This window comes from Felis catus, chromosome F2 (assembly GCF_018350175.1).
Source record: "Felis catus isolate Fca126 chromosome F2, F.catus_Fca126_mat1.0, whole genome shotgun sequence".
Lineage (NCBI taxonomy): Eukaryota > Metazoa > Chordata > Mammalia > Carnivora > Felidae > Felis > Felis catus.
This window is the reverse complement of record NC_058385.1, coordinates 38645103-38663958: the sequence shown is the minus strand read 5'-3', so window position 1 is coordinate 38663958 and position 18856 is coordinate 38645103. Positions and strand designations below refer to the sequence as shown.

The 18856-nt window shown below is 36.5% G+C and overlaps 1 long non-coding RNA gene across 1 annotated transcript in view; it reads right to left on the bottom strand.

Annotated features, from left to right (window-relative positions):
- Positions 1–18518, bottom strand: part of LOC102900420 — a 45211-nt gene extending 26693 nt beyond the window's left edge. Inside the window, exons 1-4 of the long non-coding RNA XR_442384.4 lie at positions 18400–18518; positions 17228–17296; positions 12847–12921; positions 9954–10116 (exon numbers count right to left, since the gene is read on the bottom strand). This is a non-coding gene — a long non-coding RNA (uncharacterized LOC102900420). The remainder of the gene's footprint in view (positions 1–9953; positions 10117–12846; positions 12922–17227; positions 17297–18399) is intronic.
- Positions 18519–18856: the final 338 nt, after the last annotated feature.

The window sequence follows — 18856 nt, the reverse complement described above, 5'->3', positions numbered from 1 at the left end:
CTGACTTTTGACTTCGACTCAGGTCATGATCTTGGAGTTCGTGGGTTCCAGCCCTGGGTTGGACTCTGCATTGACAGTGCAAAGCCTGCCTGGGATTCTGTCACCCTCTCTCTCTGCCCCTCCCCTACTCACTTTCTCTGTCTCTCAAAATAAATAAAGTTTATATTAAAAAAAAAAACTACATAGAGCACTAATTTTTTTTTTTGCATTTTACTGAGATTTAATTTACATACCATACAGTTTATTCATTTAAAGTATATAATACAGTGGCTTTTAGTACATTCACAGAGTATCTATCACACAGTATATCTATCACCACAATTAACCTTACATTATTTTCATTACTCTAAAAAGAAATGCCACACTCCTTAGCCACCACACCCCAAGCTCCAATCCCCTGCATTCCTAAGCAGCCACTAATCTACTTCCTGCCTACTAGGGGCATTTGGCTACTAGGGGCATTTTATCAAAAAGTAATCATATATATACATATATACATATATATATACACATATATATATACATATATACATATATATGATATATACACACACATACACACACACACACACACACATATATATATACACACACACAGAAAGAGAGAATCCTTTGTGACTGGCTCCTTTCACGTGATGTTTTTAACTTTTATCCATGTTGTAACACTTATAAATATTTCATTCCTTTTTATCGCCAAATACCACATTTGTATGGCTAGACCACATTTCATTTTTTTCATTAATCTGGACATTTGGGCTATTTTTACTTGTCAATTATGAATAATGTTGACATAAACACCTTTACATAAGTTTTTTGTATACATATGTTTCCATTTCTCTTGGGTATATACCTAGGAGTGGAATTGCTGGGTTATATGGTAACGTTATGTTTAACCATTTTAGGAACTACCAGACTGTTTTCATACTGGTTACACAAATCTACATTTCTATCAGCAATGGATGAGGGTTTTAATTTCTCTATATCTTTCTTTTTTATTATAGCTATGTTATTGTGTGTAAAGTGAAATCACACTGTAGTTTTGATTTGTATCTCCCTTATGGTTAATGATGTTGAACATCTTTTCTTGTGCCTACTGGTCACTTGTGTATCTTTTTTTGAATAACTATTCAGATCTCTTATTCATTTGTTAATTGGCTTGTTTGTCATTTTATTATTAAATTTTTATAGCTGTTTGTATATTCTATGTACAAATGCCTTATCACATATAAGATTTGCAAAAGTTTTGTCCCATGCTGTGAGTTGTCTTTTCACTTTCTTCATGGGGTCCTCTGAGGCACAAAAGTTTGTAATTTTGATGATGTCCAGTATATCTATTTTTCCTTTTTTTGGTGTATGTGGTTTTAGTGCCATGTTTAAGAAACCATTCATTAACTTATCACAGGTCATGAAAATTTACATCAGTATTTTTCTCTATGAGTTTTACAGTTTTAACCCTTACATTTAGGAGAATTGATTTTGTATATGGCATGAGGTAGGGGCCCCACTTCATTATTTTGCATATGGATATCCAGTTGCCTTATCACCATTTGTTGAGAAAACTATTCTTTTCTCCATTGAGTTTTCTTGGTATCCAAAAATTGTTATTTTTTATTTTGGATCCCCAACATTATCTCAATAACCTGTGACTTTCCAGAAAACACTGAGAACTGCTATAATGAATAGACACATTCATTTTTATTTGATATACAATTCTCCAAGAAGCCATTTTAAAAAGCAAGCTTTCACTGTGTCCTAAACCCTTTTCCACCTGAGGTAAAATGGTTATGTAGGGTAGCACAATTAATAACATATAATTGAACAAAATGTGCTTGCTAGCCAAATGAATGGCCATTGGTTTTTAAAAAATATTCAAACACATCTTCATCACCCATTGCCTATCTCAAGCAGGATAAGACTGAATATGGCCTTAAAGGACCCAACTATCCTTTCATACAACTTGGGTTTCACTCACCCACAAAAGATAAACTTAAAGCTTTACCGTAGTCCCCCCTGCTTATCTGTGGTTCCAGTTTCCACAGTTTTAGTTACCAACAGTCAACAATGTTTTGAAAGCAGATGATCCTCCTTCTGATGAATTGTCAGAAAGTCATTAGTAGCCTAACGCTACATCACAGTGCCTGTATCATTCACCTCACTTCATCTCATCACGTAGGCATTTTGTCATCTCATATCACGAGAAGAATAAGGGTGAATACAGTGCAATAAGACATTTGAGAGACCATGTTGACATAATTTTTGTTACAGTATATCTGAATAATTTTCTATTTCATTATTAGTGTTTTTAATGTCTTAGTGTGCCTAATATGTAAATTAAACTTTATCATAGGCATGCATGTATAGGAAAAAAACAAAGTATGTACAGGATTCAGTACTATTTACGATTTCAAGCATCCAGCGGGGGTCTGGGAATGTATCCCCTGTGGATAAGGGAGGACTACTCTAGTATAAAATCCTGAAAGTCATGAGTTGAGGTTCTCAGGATAGACAGACCTCTGCAGTTGAATTTTGTCCCACAACTTACGGTGTGCCTTCAGCTTATTTCTAAAACTCTTTAAGCTTCAATATAAATGAAGACAATAATCTATCATCTATAAAATGAAGACGATAATAAAGCTTCATTGTATTGGTGTAAGCACTTGGCACAGATTTGGACTTACAGTGAAGTCTCAATGCATGTTCGTTATGATTAACTAATAAAGAGTCACCAATTACGCAAGGCACTATTAAGCACTGGAAATAATAACTTAAGACCCAGTCCTTGGTTCCAAAGCAAGGACTGACATATGTTGTCTTTACCAGCCTCTTATATATTTGTTTCCTTCCTGGGTATGTTTTCACACTTAGAGTTATCCTCTTTGATCTTCACGTACTCAATGGTTTCCTTGTTTTAATCTGCTGCTCCAAAGTACAACCCCAGAATGAAACACAAGGTAATCAAACATCATCATCTACATTTTAGCTAAAACTCATTTACACCAAAGTGTGTATTAAGGTTCATGCAATCATTTATTTCCTCATTTATTCATCAATGAAACCATCAAAAGTTATTGAGCACTTACTAATGCTAAGCACTGAGCAAGATAATGGCAAAATAAATAAGACATGATTCCTAAACCCAAAGGAAGAACATAGGTTATGAATATGAATAAGAATATAAGAAATATAGTTACTTAATAATCATTATAATAAATGCTATAAATGTCCAAAGAAAGATACGGCAAATATGTTTGAAGGGATAATGTCAACAATCTACATGATAGTTGTCATGGTCTATGTTTCACTAAAGAGGTCATCTTACAAGATTAAAAAAAAATAGAAGAAAAATTACCACTAATTCACAATTGAGACTATATTACAAACGAACTATTTTGCTTAATGGATCGGGCTTTTTTTTTTAATTACTTTTTTAACGTTTTCATTTTATTTTTTGAGAGACAGAGACAGAGCACGAGTTGGGCAGGGGCAGGGAGAGAGGGAGACACGGAATGTGAAGCAGGCTCCAGGCTCTGAGCTGTCAGCACAGAGACTGATGTGGGGCTCAAACCCACAAACTGTGAGATCATGACCTGAGCGGAAGTCCAAAGCTTAACCGACTGAGCCACCCAGGCACCCCTGTTTTTATCTTTAATTTCTTTCAGTTGAATAGACTGCTATTCTTGTTTAACATGTCGTGTTTTGGAATCATTATAATCATTTGAAAACAATTAAAGACTCATGTCATATAGACTAACTCTGAATTAGTTTCTTTTGATTGCCAGTAGGTTAATGATCTCTCCAGCTTATTGATCAGGTTCTCACCAGATTACCTGCAATTTTATGCATTAATTTCTTATGAAAAGCACCTGTGTTTAGTGTAATATCTTCTTTAGCAATGCCGTTCTCACAGTTATTCATTCTTTGAGTATAAGTTGAGTAAGACCAAGTTGTTTCTTAAAACCAGAACTGATTCCACTTTGTCCAACAAGAATAAAAAAAAAATTTCAGAATATAAATAGTTTAAAGATACTTTTTTTCTACTGTAAATGGCACACAGATGGTGCTTAACTGTTCTCTGAATCAATTCCAAAAATGTGCAACATCCTTAATAGAACTGAAGATGGTTGAGGTTCTATGAAAATCTTTAGAACTTATAATGTTTTTCTAGATTTTAGATTGAAATTTTATTACTGGTAAAAAGTTGTTTGGAGGAAAATCCACTTTTATAGTGAATGACTTTGAATGACATTTAACAATCTCTGTCTAATAAAATATTTTAATTTTCCTTGTACACTATTGCATGGATAGTTAAGACTCTAAAAACCCAAATACTTCCGTCTTCACCCCCACCCCCTGGCTAGCTTGTGTGCTCACAGATGGAGCTTTTAACAATTTTATTTGGATTTCACTCTTCCTTGAAAGATGTATCATTCTGTTTCCAGAACTCTATCTCTACATGTTTTATTTTCTTGCATTTAATTATTCTTTCTTCTCTTTTATATTCCTCTATTTCATGCCTTTTCTTTCTTCTCATCCTTATAACAGGAAATGATAAAAGCAAGGTAAATGAGGGAAAAAAGAGTAAAAGGAGGAAGGACAGGATCTGTAAATCACAGGATTCCTACAGAAAGCCTGACATATCCCCAGGGGCTCTCTTACGCAAGCGCATATCCACATCTATAAAATAACCTATATGATATGTCATCTTCCCGTTATGGAGTCAATGAGGACTTGAAAAGAGTCCTGGAAAGTCTTGGGCTCAAGGAAACACAGAAACACATATCATTCAAATAGAATAGTGCATCGTTAGAGAGTGTCACCATTTCGCAAATGAACGTGGAAAGCCTGAGTGCCCACAATCAAATAACCGACTCCCGCTTGGAACATTAAGAACATTCACAGACCAGCAGAGCTGAAGGTGGTGCTTCTACTTGAATCACCTCTCTAAGGTCCCTGAAAGAATGTTTATCCACTGAGGATGTTTCTGTTCAATACTACTGTGTGCCAGTCACTTGACTTGGTCCTACCTTGCGGAGACAAATGACAAATGGTCCCTGATTACAAAAACATATAGCATGGAGGCAATTGCATAGACAGTAACAAAGAATCTATAGGGTCCAATAAACAAAGAGTTATTTATTCTGCCTGTGGGCTGAGATGGAAGTGGGCAAGAGCAGCTTGAGAGACTCAGAATATCTGAAAAGGGCGTAAAGATTGAAGAATGCCCCACTACTAACAATTACTATGGATAATAATCACAGTGAATTGGTTTGACTTGGGGATGATTGCTTACATACAGTAAGGACCAACCCAAGCCTGAGTATTAACTTTTTCTTCTGGCAAGACAGAAATGTACAACCTTAAGCTATGCCTGAAGATGCTCTGATGGAATCTTTCAAAGAAAAAGAAAATATAATTAACAAGCTAGATGTTTTACTCCATAATTTTACTTGTGGCAGGGTTGGCACATTCAAATTCCCATAAGGGCCAAACAGAAAGTGTAAATGAGTGAGTGGAACAGGGTAGAGATTAAACACATATGAATAGAGTTCATTTCCATAAAGAAAAACACAAAGCCATTGCAGCCTTTCATTTTTTTTTTCAACTTTTGATAAATACACAGGTTCAGAGAAATAATTCTCTGACATTTGCTCTCAATTTGGGAGAACACTAGGAATCATTGGGAAGTGGGGCAAACTGGAGAGCCCTTGAACTGCCCCATGAGGGTAGTTGCTACTTAACTTCAGCCAATTTTTGCCATTCCAGAATGTGGAACAAATATCAACAGATATTTGAGTTATTAAGAACTGGAAATATTAATTGTGTGTGAATTATCCTAATTTTTATAAAGCATAATTTGCTTAAAATGGAAGTCACTCTTGTGCAAGTCAGGGAGCATTGGCTACTTTATGTGGACATGTTCCCAATACCATGGTCAAGATACAGAGCATTTCAGAACATTCAGAGAATGTTCTCTGATGCAGCTTTTCCATCTACCCTCTCCCACCATACCTGGCCCTTGACATTTATCCACATGTATTCTATCCTTATAGCTTTTCCTTTAAAAATTTTTCATAGAAAAGGAATCCGTATGAAGTCTTGCGCGACTTGCTTCTTTCACTTAAAATGATGATTGCTATTATTTCACCCATGATGATTCATGTTTAAGTACGTACATTTATTTTTATTTCCTAGTGGTATTCCATTGTAAGGTTATACCATAACTTGCTTACCATTCACCAGTTGCTGGCTATCTGAGTCGTTTTCAACATTTGGCTATTATGAATAAAGCTGTTAAGAACATTTTTCTACAGGTCTTTGTGTGCGTTCATTTACATTTATATTTCAAAGTGGAACTGCTGGATTTTATGTGTGTGTTTAATAGGAAACTGTTTTCTAAAGGGGCTGTGACATTTTTCATTCTCACCAGAAATATTTAGGAGTTCCAGCTGCTCTAGAACCTTTCCAACCCTTGATATATTTATTCTTTTTTTTTGTTTTAAATTTTAATTATTCTCATGTATTTGTGTTGGTGTATGATTATGATTTTATTTTTTACATTTTTAAATGTTTATTTATTTATTTTGAGAGAGAGAGAGCAAGGAAGGGACAGGGAGAGAGAGAGGGAGAGAAAGAGAATCCCAAGCAGGCTCTGTACTGTTAGCACAGAGCCAGATGAGGGGCTCAAACCCACAAACCCTGAGATTATGACCTGAGATGAAATCAAGAGTCAGACCCTTAATGGACTGAGCCACCCAGGCACCCCAGTCTGCATTTAATAACATGCATCTTTAACTTATCATAGTTCTCCTTCAAATAATAGTGTACCGCTTTTTGCACACTGGAAGAACCTCATAATAGTATGCTTCTTTTTCCTCCCTCCCACCATTCGTACTATTCTTGTCATATATTTTACTTTTACATGTGATATAAAAACCATAATATTTTTGCTATTCCTTTTCTTATAGAATGTCAATGACATGTGAAAAAGATAAAAAATAAGTGAAAAAAGGCTTCTCTGTTTATTCACATTTTTATCATTTCTGGGGATAATTCATTCTTTTGTGTAGAAACAGACTTCCCACTGGCTCATATTCGTTATGCCTATAAAACTTATTTTAACATGTCTTTAGTACAGGTGTGGGGATAAATGTTTTCAGTTTTGGTTTTTAATCTGGAAAATTATTTCGCCTTTATTTTTTAAAGGGATTTCTGTTAGGTACAACATTCTCAGTTGACAAGTTTTTTTTCTTTACCAGTCCAGATGTCACATTCATGACTTTTGGCTTATTTACTTTCTAATAAGCAGCCTACTGTCATTATTAGCTTTGTTCTCTATATGTTTCTTTCTTCTTTTTTTTTCTGACTGCTTCATTTTTTTTCTTTCCTTTTGTTTTTCAGCGGTTTGACTATGATGTGCCTAGGTGTATTTAGTGTACTTAGTGTTCTTTGAGATTTTTTGAAATATTGATTAATTGGCGAAGGGTAGCATAATATATATAGCACTCTAAAATATACCACTGGATATATTATTTTACGCTGTAAACACTTGAAAACCAGCAAATTCAAGGAGAGGCTTTCTCTCAGATCCCCCAAAAGGAACTCAGTTGTCATAGATCCCTTCCCTGAAAGTTTCATCAACCAAGGAGGACCGACTCACCACAGGAGAGGAGATTAGAAGTCCACACCACACCCAGACAAACTTCATCACAAACTATCATACCTACTATCTATTCTTCTAGGAGCCATTCATGTTTCCCCAAAATCATTTAGTCTCCCCTAAGAGCCCTACATTCCCTTCCCTATTAAGATGTCATTTCATCTTAATTCTAAAGCCACCTCTTGACTTACTCATTTTTTCTGGGTATTTCCCACATATATATGAATTATACATGTTAATAAACTTCTGCATGTTTTTCTCTTGTCTTTTATTACAGGAGTCTCAGCTACAAAGTCAGAAGGGTAGAGGAAAAATTATTTTTCCTCCCCTACATCGGCTTCAGTCAATTTTGGAGAATTCTTGGCCCGGATCTCTACCTATATTGTCGTAGTCCACTCATCCCTCTTCATTCTGGAATACCATCCAGGTATTTAAAGAGTTTGATAATGTCCTACATATGCACGAATGCCCTGATAGACATTTTATAGAAATAAAATAGATTTCTTTAGTGAAAATATGCTCTATGTCCAAAAATTACTCTGCTAAATATTTTAATTTATTAAGTTTACCAGTGTGCACTTCCATGGTAAAACGATAATTCAGCTATTATTAAATTTAAGTCTAGGGGGAAAAACAGAATTTCACATTTGTTTTATTCAGGGGGCTGAAATAATTACCTTTTGTATTTTCTGTGAGGGAGAATATGATCGTTTGAGATTTGCACAAATTTCCTGATTACAGACAGTGGCACGAGGAATAATCCAGACTGGACTTCAGCCAAATACATGGAAATCTAAGGCAGGGTTTTCTGACCCAAATGACTCTAATTTGCTTTTAGACATTTGGTGTTTTAATAAACAAAACATCCATTAATTTAGGCCATCTGGGAAGTACTTCTGTGCTTGGGCCATGAAGTCAGGGATCTTCTGCCCTGCTCTCTTTAACCAGATTATTTGTGGCAGTGAGGGTCAGACACTCAGCATTAGGCAAGATAGTCCCATTTTTGACACCAATCTTTTTGATAGCGGATATTCCAAATGATCTTTTAGATACATGCTAGTTTACATTAAATCTCATTCTCTCCTTCCTTCTTTGCTTCCTCTTCATTTTTCCATTTGTTGTCCACTATAAATTCTTGCCAAACAAGTATTCTTACATCCCTACACAGGAGAGTGCTGTTTTTAAACTTCAGTAAGTTTAAATTTAAATAATTTTTTTACTTAGACTTATCTTGTGCAATTATAGTCATCAAATCAGTAGTTCTCACACATCAGTACACCCAGGAATCACCTGAAGAGCTTGCTTGTTGAACCAGATTGCTGGGCCTCGCTCTGAGGTCTCTGATTCAGTAGGTCTAGGGGTGGGGCTTGATAATTTGCATTTCTTGCAAGTTCCCAGGTGATGCTGATGCTGTTTGGGAATCCCATATCAAATTGTGGTTTTGCTGGGCTAATTATGTGTAAACATGAACCCATATGTTTTCTAATATAATAATGGATGTTCAGTATGTAACTATGAAAACCAATGTTTGCTTTGTGAACCACCAAGAAATTTTCTCACCTATCCCACCTTTTCTGGAAGAATTTTCTAGCAGATCTCACTGGATTCCCCTGATGAATTACCCTCTGTTTGGTTATTCTTACTTCTCAATTTTTTTTCACTTGTACTGTAAGTTCAGAATGCCTATACTGTTAGCCGACGACATATAAAATATCACTTGGCATACCCTATACTTCCAGCATAAATATAAAGGGGTTATCAGGTACCCATTAGTTTTGGCAGGGAGGAAGGTTTGTCTCAAGGAACCAAGGGAAAAGTGCCCACACAACATTCATTAGCACAGAAAGCCTGGTATTCACGGTATAACTTCCGACAGCTCCCGACCCTCCCTTTTCCTGATCTTTGCCCCTAAATCTGGCTGAATGACGTCATTTTTCTGAATCCCAGAAAGCCATGTTCTCTTCATCATATTACTTGTAAACCAGTATTTAGTAAGTAATGGGTTTGGAGAACCGCATTTAAGGATGGATGTTTATTGATATACATTGACACCGATGAATATAAGTGCAGATTCGATAAATAATATGACAAGGAGATTACTGAGATATCATCATTATTTTTTCTGTTATTGTCTAATGATCATGACTGTCACTAATGCTCTTAACAAGTCAACAATGACAAGGTCAGCAAAATCAGAAAGGAGATGAAAATTCAAGACATTTTCTAAAACCGCCTCTCAGCTCTTTAGGTTAAGACGCTCGTACTATATTTTCACAAACAAAATGAAAATGCACACCTTGCTTCCTTTCACCCTTAGGAATTCCCTTACAATGCCGTTCTCATCTGGAATGTCTTCCTTTCTCACCTCTATCAATTCAAACTTGACCTTTGCTTTAAGGCGCAGCTGGAACACCACCCCTCTAACAGAGCCTTCATCAATCTTTCATTCCTGGGAACACCTAAAGCAATTATGGAATGTACAGTTTAGCACTTATATTCTGTCATGTATTTTTCAACATTGTTTAATAAAATTTTCTCCTCCACTGAAAAGAGTGTCCCTTCCAGCCCCAATAACTGTACTATTTTCTCATTGGTTCATCTTTGATTGTATTTATATGTTCTAATAACTCCTAAAGAAACATCTAATTATATTGCTTTTCTTGTTACTTAAATCCATTTCTTATCTTACTCATAGCTGAAAATCGTCGGAGTCAAAATTTTGCTATTAATTCATTGTGCAATCGTAAATTTTATATATGTGTGTATCTTACCTCTTGCCTTCTTCATAATTTTCGTTTAATTTACTATGGCCAATACAATGTAATTTTACAGAGAATTGGTCATTTTAACTCAAAGATTCGAACATGGAGTCCTAGTTTTAGATTAGTTGCCTAAACAAATAAATAGGCTCTTAATAATCCTGACTTCAAAAGTCAAGAAAAAAGCACCCCTAATTTTATATCCATAAGAAAGAAATTATAAAGCATGATATAATTTTCCTGCTTCGGGGAAAAAAAATACATAATAGCTAGCATCAGGAAAGTTAAAGTTGTGGCTACAAAACATCATGTAACTAGTTTATTTGCATTTTTCTTTTGTCAACAGCCATTTGGCATCTTGTAGACAATGCTAATGTCTATACGATGCCAAAATATTTACCGTAACAGTCAACTGACATGTGAGGGGAAATCAACATGATTTCTTTCATACCCTTGGTGCTAAATCACTGGCTCAACTTATTTTTTTTAATGGAAACAGCCATATTAACTGGAAGTTTATATCCTAGTCTCTCCAATTTAGGCTAAGAGTGAGGAAAACATGGATATTTCTTTTGTCTCTGCCAGGAGGCCTTTTGCCGCTCTGTAAAACCTACAGAGGAGTCCTGGCTAAGGGAGACAGGTCGGGTCTAGGGGCAGCCTGCTGAGGAGGAAGGGGAAATGCATTATCGATCACAAACAGAGATTGTCTCAAGAAGCTTCTACCCGCACAAATAAAACTCAGCTGAAAACTGTGGTGATACTGAAAGCATGGTAAATTGATGGAGGAGGGGACAAACCACTTTTTGATCAGAAAAGGCCACCATTCAGCATTTTCCCTTTCCTTAAAGGTACAGAAAATAGTATTAAACTAAGCAGTAATAAGTTATGTCCTGCCATATTCTAATTACACCATAGTTGTTTTTTCCCCCCTTGCATTTGACGATAATTCCGATTCGGACAGTTTCCACTGAGGTGTAAGAACATTCCATTGTAACCTGTAAAACTTATTTTCCAAAAAAGTTCTGAGGTAAAACCAGTACCTGATACAAAAGGGAAATAAACCTTGGAGCCAGAAGCCTTGGATCCAAGCCTGCTTCCTTATTCACCGGTTCTGTTTTACCATTACCTAGTTATGTCAGCTTGGCCCGGCTGCTTTCATTGCCTGAACTTAATTCTCTCATCTGTAAGATATAATTACTAATAACCATTTTACCACTCTGTGGTGAGAGTAAATGAAATAACACATAGACATATTCTTTGTCAACTAGAAAAAGCCAGAAAAATAAAATAAAATAAAGTAAAATAAAATAAAATAAAATATAAAACAAAATATAAAATAAAATATAAAATAAAATAAATATAAAATAAAATAAAATATAAAATAAAATAAAATAAAAAATAAAATAAAATAAAATAAAATAAAATAAAATATAAAATAAAATAGCAGCAGCCCAGATCACTGACTTCTTTGTTGTTATTCATACCATCAAAGAAGAAAGGGCTATAGAGCTGTCACACCTTGTCATGTACTTTTCATAGCTGCACCAAGCTTTATCAGTGTCCCTAAAAATATGGGTGCTTCAAGTTCCCACCCTCTTATGAATATTTAGTGGCAACTAGAATAAAGCAGCTGCATGATTAATTTAATTTTTCTTTTCTTTTGAAAGTTAGTGATGTGTGGGCAGAATGCATTTGGCCAGTGACAAGTTTTTTAAAAAGTGCACAAGACGTAGAGTGCCAAACAAAGATGGCCACCACATAAAAAACTAAACCAACTGACTCCAGTGTAATTCAACCTGCAGTGGTGGACGACATTGTCAGATCCATAGACTCTGGAAAGCTGCAAGAAAGAAATCGAGTTCTCCTCCTCTTCCCTCATGAGATAATCCCCTCTACAGTTTCATGACCAGCTACATGCTTTTCATTACATCCTAGTCAGGAATTTTCTTCTCCCCTCTATAGCTAATGTGTCAGCTGATCTCACTGTCATCCCTTAAATGCACGACAATTTTTCTAGATTCCTTCTGAATTTTTTTTCTAGGTATCACAAATTATGATATCCACCCCTGGCATGAGATATCAGAGAATCTTCTAGGGAGAAGGAGCAAGGGGCATGACTTTCAAAGCACTAAATATTTTCAAAAGTTCGTTCAGCCAAATGGAGATTTACACAATCCTAAATACATATCATTTGTTTATGAATGTTTCCAGGTCTCCATACAATTTTTTTTTTACCAAATGGTAATTTTGTTAGCAGATATTCTGCTACTCTCACCATACTAGTAAATTTTAAACTGTGTCTTTTTATTAAGGTTGTGATATTGTAAACACAGCTTGGCTTATTTTACACATAAAATTAATGCATATGTAACCTATTAGATTCAGAAATTAATTTATAAAAATAATGTATTTTCAATGTTAAGTTCTTACCATTCTTTAAGTGCTCTAACATCACTGCTCTTCTTGTTCTATAGCCTTTTTGTCAAATGTAATCAAGGACTTTACCTGAAATATAAAGCCATAAGTTTTCCCACCCACAGGTGGAAAATTGAAGACATTTGTTTTATCAGGAGCTGGATAAAGAACAAGGAAAATTGAAAAGAGAAAAAGGAAAATTGAAAATGTTTTAACTCATATTCTCCAGGCTGCAGAAGACTGTGACTTCAAAATAAAGTACTTCCTTTTTTTACTGATTTATTTTGGTACAGGCACTCATCCTGTTTGACTCAGGAATGCTAGGCTTTTATTAGATTTCCCACTCCCAGGTACCTCTGGGAATGCTGACAGCCGTTGTTATATGTTCTCAAAATCTTTCCTGGTACTCAGCAGTCACTTGGAAAAACCAACATCTTAACTCTGGACCCTGTTCCCTGGCTCTGAGTTGAGTTTCAATTCGTGTGTGTTTCAGGGTGAGGGTATTTCTCCCTCTTCTTTAGCTTCACCCCAAGTACAGTGACAACCTCAACCTTCAAGTCCCTAAAGAACAACAGGACTATATGATGCTTAAGAAGACTATTCCTAGAAGCAACCAGAGAAAGGAATTATAATACAGAAGACTTAGCATCGGTTGTAGTCATTTTCAGAATCTATAGTCAAGGGTCTCTTGGCACCATTTTTCCCCCTTAGATCTTACCCCACCTCACTGCAGTAAAAGCTCAACATCCCTGTCATACTTTTCCTCTTCTACTTCATAGAGTCCTGCTTAAGTCTTGGTGGATAGGCAAGGTGAACTTTCTAAACACACCTCTTCTCCTGTAGTCTATATGCCAACTCAATGAGGCCAGAGAGAAAAGATATGACTTTTCCATCCCTCTGACTCCCCCAGGAATCCTCAATTTCAGCCCTGACTGACCTCTCCTTACTTAGCCTGATCCATGGGGAACATGCATTCTCTTTGGGAAGAACGCTATCCCCCACCCACAGGTGTTGGTGTTCTAGGCTTCCCTCAAGAGAATTCCACAATTCAAAGAATTCTCTGTGTATTTTCAAAAGTGTGAAATGCTAAGAATTGAAAAATGTCAATGGAGTCAAGGAAGTTGAGATTAAGCCATAAAGCTCTAGTTTCTGTTTCTAGCATTTTGTGAGTAAATGCTTGCACAGGAAAACTCACAAACACATACATCCCCTAAGAACAAATGAAGAAAAAATAATAGCCAATCTAAGTCAGAATCGTATTATCAAAGAGAACATTTGCTATCCCAGTCTTAAGTATCATCATATGGATTTTTCTGATTTCAGGATTTTCTCAAAAAGAAAATATAGGTAACTTTCTGTCTGAATAACTTTAAAAATCCCACAAACCTGCTCAGAGTAGACAAAAGGATCATAACAAGAGGATAAGGAAAAACAAACAAACAAACAAACAAACAACAACAACAAGTCTACCTAGAAGGCAGAAATTAAGTTCTAGTAACTTGTTTAAGACAATTTTTTTAGAGCAATTTTAGATTCATGGCAAAATTGAGAGGAAGGCACAGACATTTTTCCTACACCTACTGCCTCCACACATGCATAATCTCCCCCTTTATCAAATCCCCCAGCAGAGTGGTACATTTGTTATAACTGATGACTCTCCCCTGACACAATATAATCACCCCAAATCCACGATTTACATCAGGGTTTACACTTGCTGTTGTCTATTCTATGGGTTTGGACAAATGTATAATGACATATATCCATCATAATAGTATCGTACCGTTTTCCCACTGCCCTAAAAATCCTCTACCTAGTCATCTCTCTCCTCCTCACAGTCCTTGGCAACCACTGATCTGTTTACTCTCTCCATAGTTTTACCTTTTCCAGAATGTCGTATAGTTAGAATCAAGTATGTAGCCTTTTCACATTGGCTTCTTTCACTTAGTAATATGCATTTAATGTTCTTCCATGGATTGTTAATTATAACTTAGTGAACATTCTATCTTATAATTTTCCTAAAGTGTGTGAACAAGTTTCTATATGGATATGCGTATATGTTGTGTTATACTTACTCCAGATCCATAAAAATGTCGGGCAGTTTAATATTTATTTTGCCACTTGCTTAAAGTTTACTAATTTCTTTATAGCACTTCCTAAATCTAAACCTTTAAAATCACTGAAAATATGTTATACTAAACTTCCAAGCAGTCACCAGCTCCATTTTCGAATAATGTCATGTACCAGGCTTTTAAAGTGTAAACATATTTTCAATAGCTTTGGCCCTTTGTGGTAGATAGAATTCTATGATAACATCAAATGAGTAACACTCTAGTACAGCAAGTGTGGGCAGGACCTAGAACTGGCTTCTGACCAAAGGGATATGGAAAATGCAATGGGATAGTCATGGCCCTGGTCAGGTTACATTTTATAGCAAGCGTGGATGGACATTTCAGATGTAATTAGGGCCTACAATGAGTTGGCTGTAAATTAATACAGAGAAAGATTTTATTGGGCGGGCCTGACCTAATCCATTGATGATTTTGAAAGAGGGTTTAGAAGTCAAAAACTCTCTTTCCTACTAACCTCGAACAAGCAAACTACTGTGAGTTTTACTGTTGCAAGAAAATGAATTGTGGCTAGGGCCACATAAGTTTGTGAAGAGGACACCGGGCCTCAGATGAAACTCCAGCCAAGGGAAGCCCCTCACTTAAGGCCCTGTGAGATCGTGAGCAGATAGTCTAGCTATAGTGGCCATTCCCAGATTTCTGACTCATGGAAACTGTGAGCTCCTAAGTGTGTGTTGCTTAAGCTACCAAGTTTGTACTAATTTGTTACGCAACGATAGAAAACCAATACTTCTTTCATCAGAAAACATTTATTAAGCACTTACTGTGTGCCAGGAACTACTCTAGCATTGGGGGTACAACCCTCAAAAAGACAGGAAAAGTCCTTGCCCTCAAGAAAATTCTATTATGCGCTGAAGGAGTGGGTCCCTGCCGTACTCCATTTAATACAACCAGCCTTTTCTCTTTTTATCTGAGTCATGTCAGTTAGTTGGATGTTTTCTGTTTCATTCGGATAACACTAGCTGCTACAACAAAGAAATCTCCATATGTCAGTGTTTTAATATAATACAAGTGTATATATATATATATATATATTTTTTCTTGCACAACAATTCTGTGAGAATGTTTGGCATATAGCATTCCACATGATTCAGGACAAAGAATCTTTCCATACTCTGACACCACCATCCCCTCCAGGTCTCATGGTATTTTGCTTACAGATTAAGCAAACACACTTCTCTTTCCCATGGAGAAAAGAAAAGTGAAAGTAGAGAAGGCACATTTGTTTCTTTATCAGTTTGGCTTGAAGTGGTATACCTTCACTCGTATTCCATTTAGAAGAGTTCATCTCATGTAGTCAGCTGCACAACGGCTTCTTAGCAAATAATCTCCATTATGCAAGGGGAACATGGCTATTTGCTAGACAGCTGGATGTGCCTGCCAGAAATCTTAATAGCTTGATATTTGGCCTCAGGTAGACCAAACTATATTATGGTCATTGAATGGATGAATGAATGTGCTTAGGTACACATTTGGGAATGATGTAGTATGCGAATTGAGCCCATAGGGTATCATGAACATCTTGTTTTGGTTTGTGCAATATTCCTTCTCACTTCTGGTAACACATTCTTTGTGCTTTGTCTAGAGCCATAAAACCCACTGCCAACCACTGACAGGGGAACACACTGGCCAGGCCTTGTCATTCCAAGTGGACTGAACCGATCTGGGCCAGTCAGGGTTCTCCATGGGGTTTAACAGTTGGAAGGATGCAGATATAGGAGTACCAGCACTTGTCATGCCCTTCATAAGAAGAACGTTCATAAGAAAGAAAACCTGACAGACCAGTAGTGAAGCCCCAGCCCAATGTTATTTTATTTTCTCATTTTCATTTATCATACATCATTCTTACTTATATTTTACCTGATCTGGTTCCTAAAGAATGAGCAGCAGGGAGAGACAGGAATTAATTAACAATGAAGACAAGTGTGTGAATAATGCAAGGGAACATGTATAGAAGATGGTGGCCTGACTGGATGACAGGGAGGACAGAGGCTTAAAGGAAGGTGCAGTTGCTCAGTAAGATGGGGCCATCCCAGAAAACATCTTTAAAGCTGGAAAATTAGTGTGAGGTTTCTTCTGTGGGTGGTAGATAGACATTAAAAATTTTGAAAAAAAAAAAAAAAACCAGTTATATTGGATCATAAAACTAAATTAAGAATCCATAAAACTTCAGAGTTGGAAAGACGTAGAGATCATTGTATCAAACACTTCTATTCTCTCTATAATTAAGTTCAAGGTCAAAGTTGAAAGTTGGATGATTGGAAATTTACCTTGTGGGAAAATGAAAAGTGGAATAGTGCAGGGTGATGTCACAGTAGGCTTGAGTTAGGAAGGTGGTCCTGAAAAAGCAAGGATGATTATTAAAAGCATTCCATAGACAGAAACAAAGTAAGGAAAAGTTACACGCATGGAGACTTTAATTGAGGAAATGGAGAAAGATGCTACCGCTGACCAAAACGAGGAAGTTGAGTGAGAATGCCAGTTCAAGGGAAATACCACCAATTCTCTTTTAGATGCACACGTTTGGAGTATGTTGAGTTTCTGAATATAGCATATCACTCGGGAAAACTTTCCAGTAGAACTAGTTACAGAGCACATATTACGGGCTAAGTACTGTGATAAATGATTTATAGATATTATCAAATTCGATCCTCACCACACTTCTTGGGGGTGTTTAACAAGATGGTTTAGCAGCTTTCCCTAAAGTCCCCCAACTACTAAGGGTCAGGGCTGGGAGTTTCACCAAGACTCAGCTGTTTTCCAGGCTCATATTCTTGATAGTGATGTCTCCCATTATTCTGCCTTCCTGAAGTCAACCAGCATGACTCCGTGACTACCTACATACAGGATCTGAAGAAGGTGAAAGGGATAGATACTCCCAAAGCATAGGTGTATATATTGATGCTTAAATTATTCATATATAGACGTAACGTGGTGGCTTTGAAAAAGACATGAGTCACTTCTCAAGTTGTGATAATAAAATGAGAAAAGCGTACAGGATCAAGGCACAGTCTTAAACACCCACATCCACAAGAAAGTCCTCACCAGCAAAAAAGAGCTAATAACAGGGCAGAAAAAGCAATCTCAGAAAACAGAAGATTTAGAAATGGCAGGTTTTAAAGTCTGTAATACCTTAGAAACTAAGGAAGAGGTTAAAGAAGATGGATTTGATTACTTTGGTCAAAAGCAATAAAAAAAAAATCAAGCTAAAATTGTGAAAAATAGATTTGGCTATTACCGTACGTAGTGATCTTAGAGGGTATAGTCCCCTATTAATGCAGAACTAGTTTGGGGTGGTTAAATAGAGAATTTGAGGTACAGAAGTAAGAACACTAGGTCTAATCCTGTTTCCACGTGGATTTTTGTCTTCATCTGTCTCTACTTCATATAATCCTAACCGCATATAATCTATATTTCTACATTCGATACTGTATCAGCATACCTATTTCATTCGGACTTTGATCCTTTGCTATTTGGTCCCCTCAACGATTCTCAGACCAGCCATTACTTCACAGGCATCTACATGTTCTAAAAGAACAGATATTGCTGTCTGTGTTCTAAATCACAGTGACTTAGAACAGGCAGAAATCCATTACAGGGGAAACCAGTGGGAAAGAGCTGTGTCGTGATAAAGGAAAGCGGACAGCCTTGATAAAGCTTTTTAAAGGAATTCCTTCCTTTCCCCACTGTTACCTGTCTGGCTGCAAATCACTCACAGCCAGACGGAGCGAGGCTTGCAAGAGCTGACTTACTGGCAGAGACCAAACTGTGTCACTTCTCAAAGCGGGAGTAGCCAGACCTGCTGCAGAAGCAGTCTTCCTTCTAGATTTCAACATGGAATTTTTATGTGGTTGTGCCTGCTCCTCTTCGGTGTTATAAAACAGTCAAGCAAGATGAAT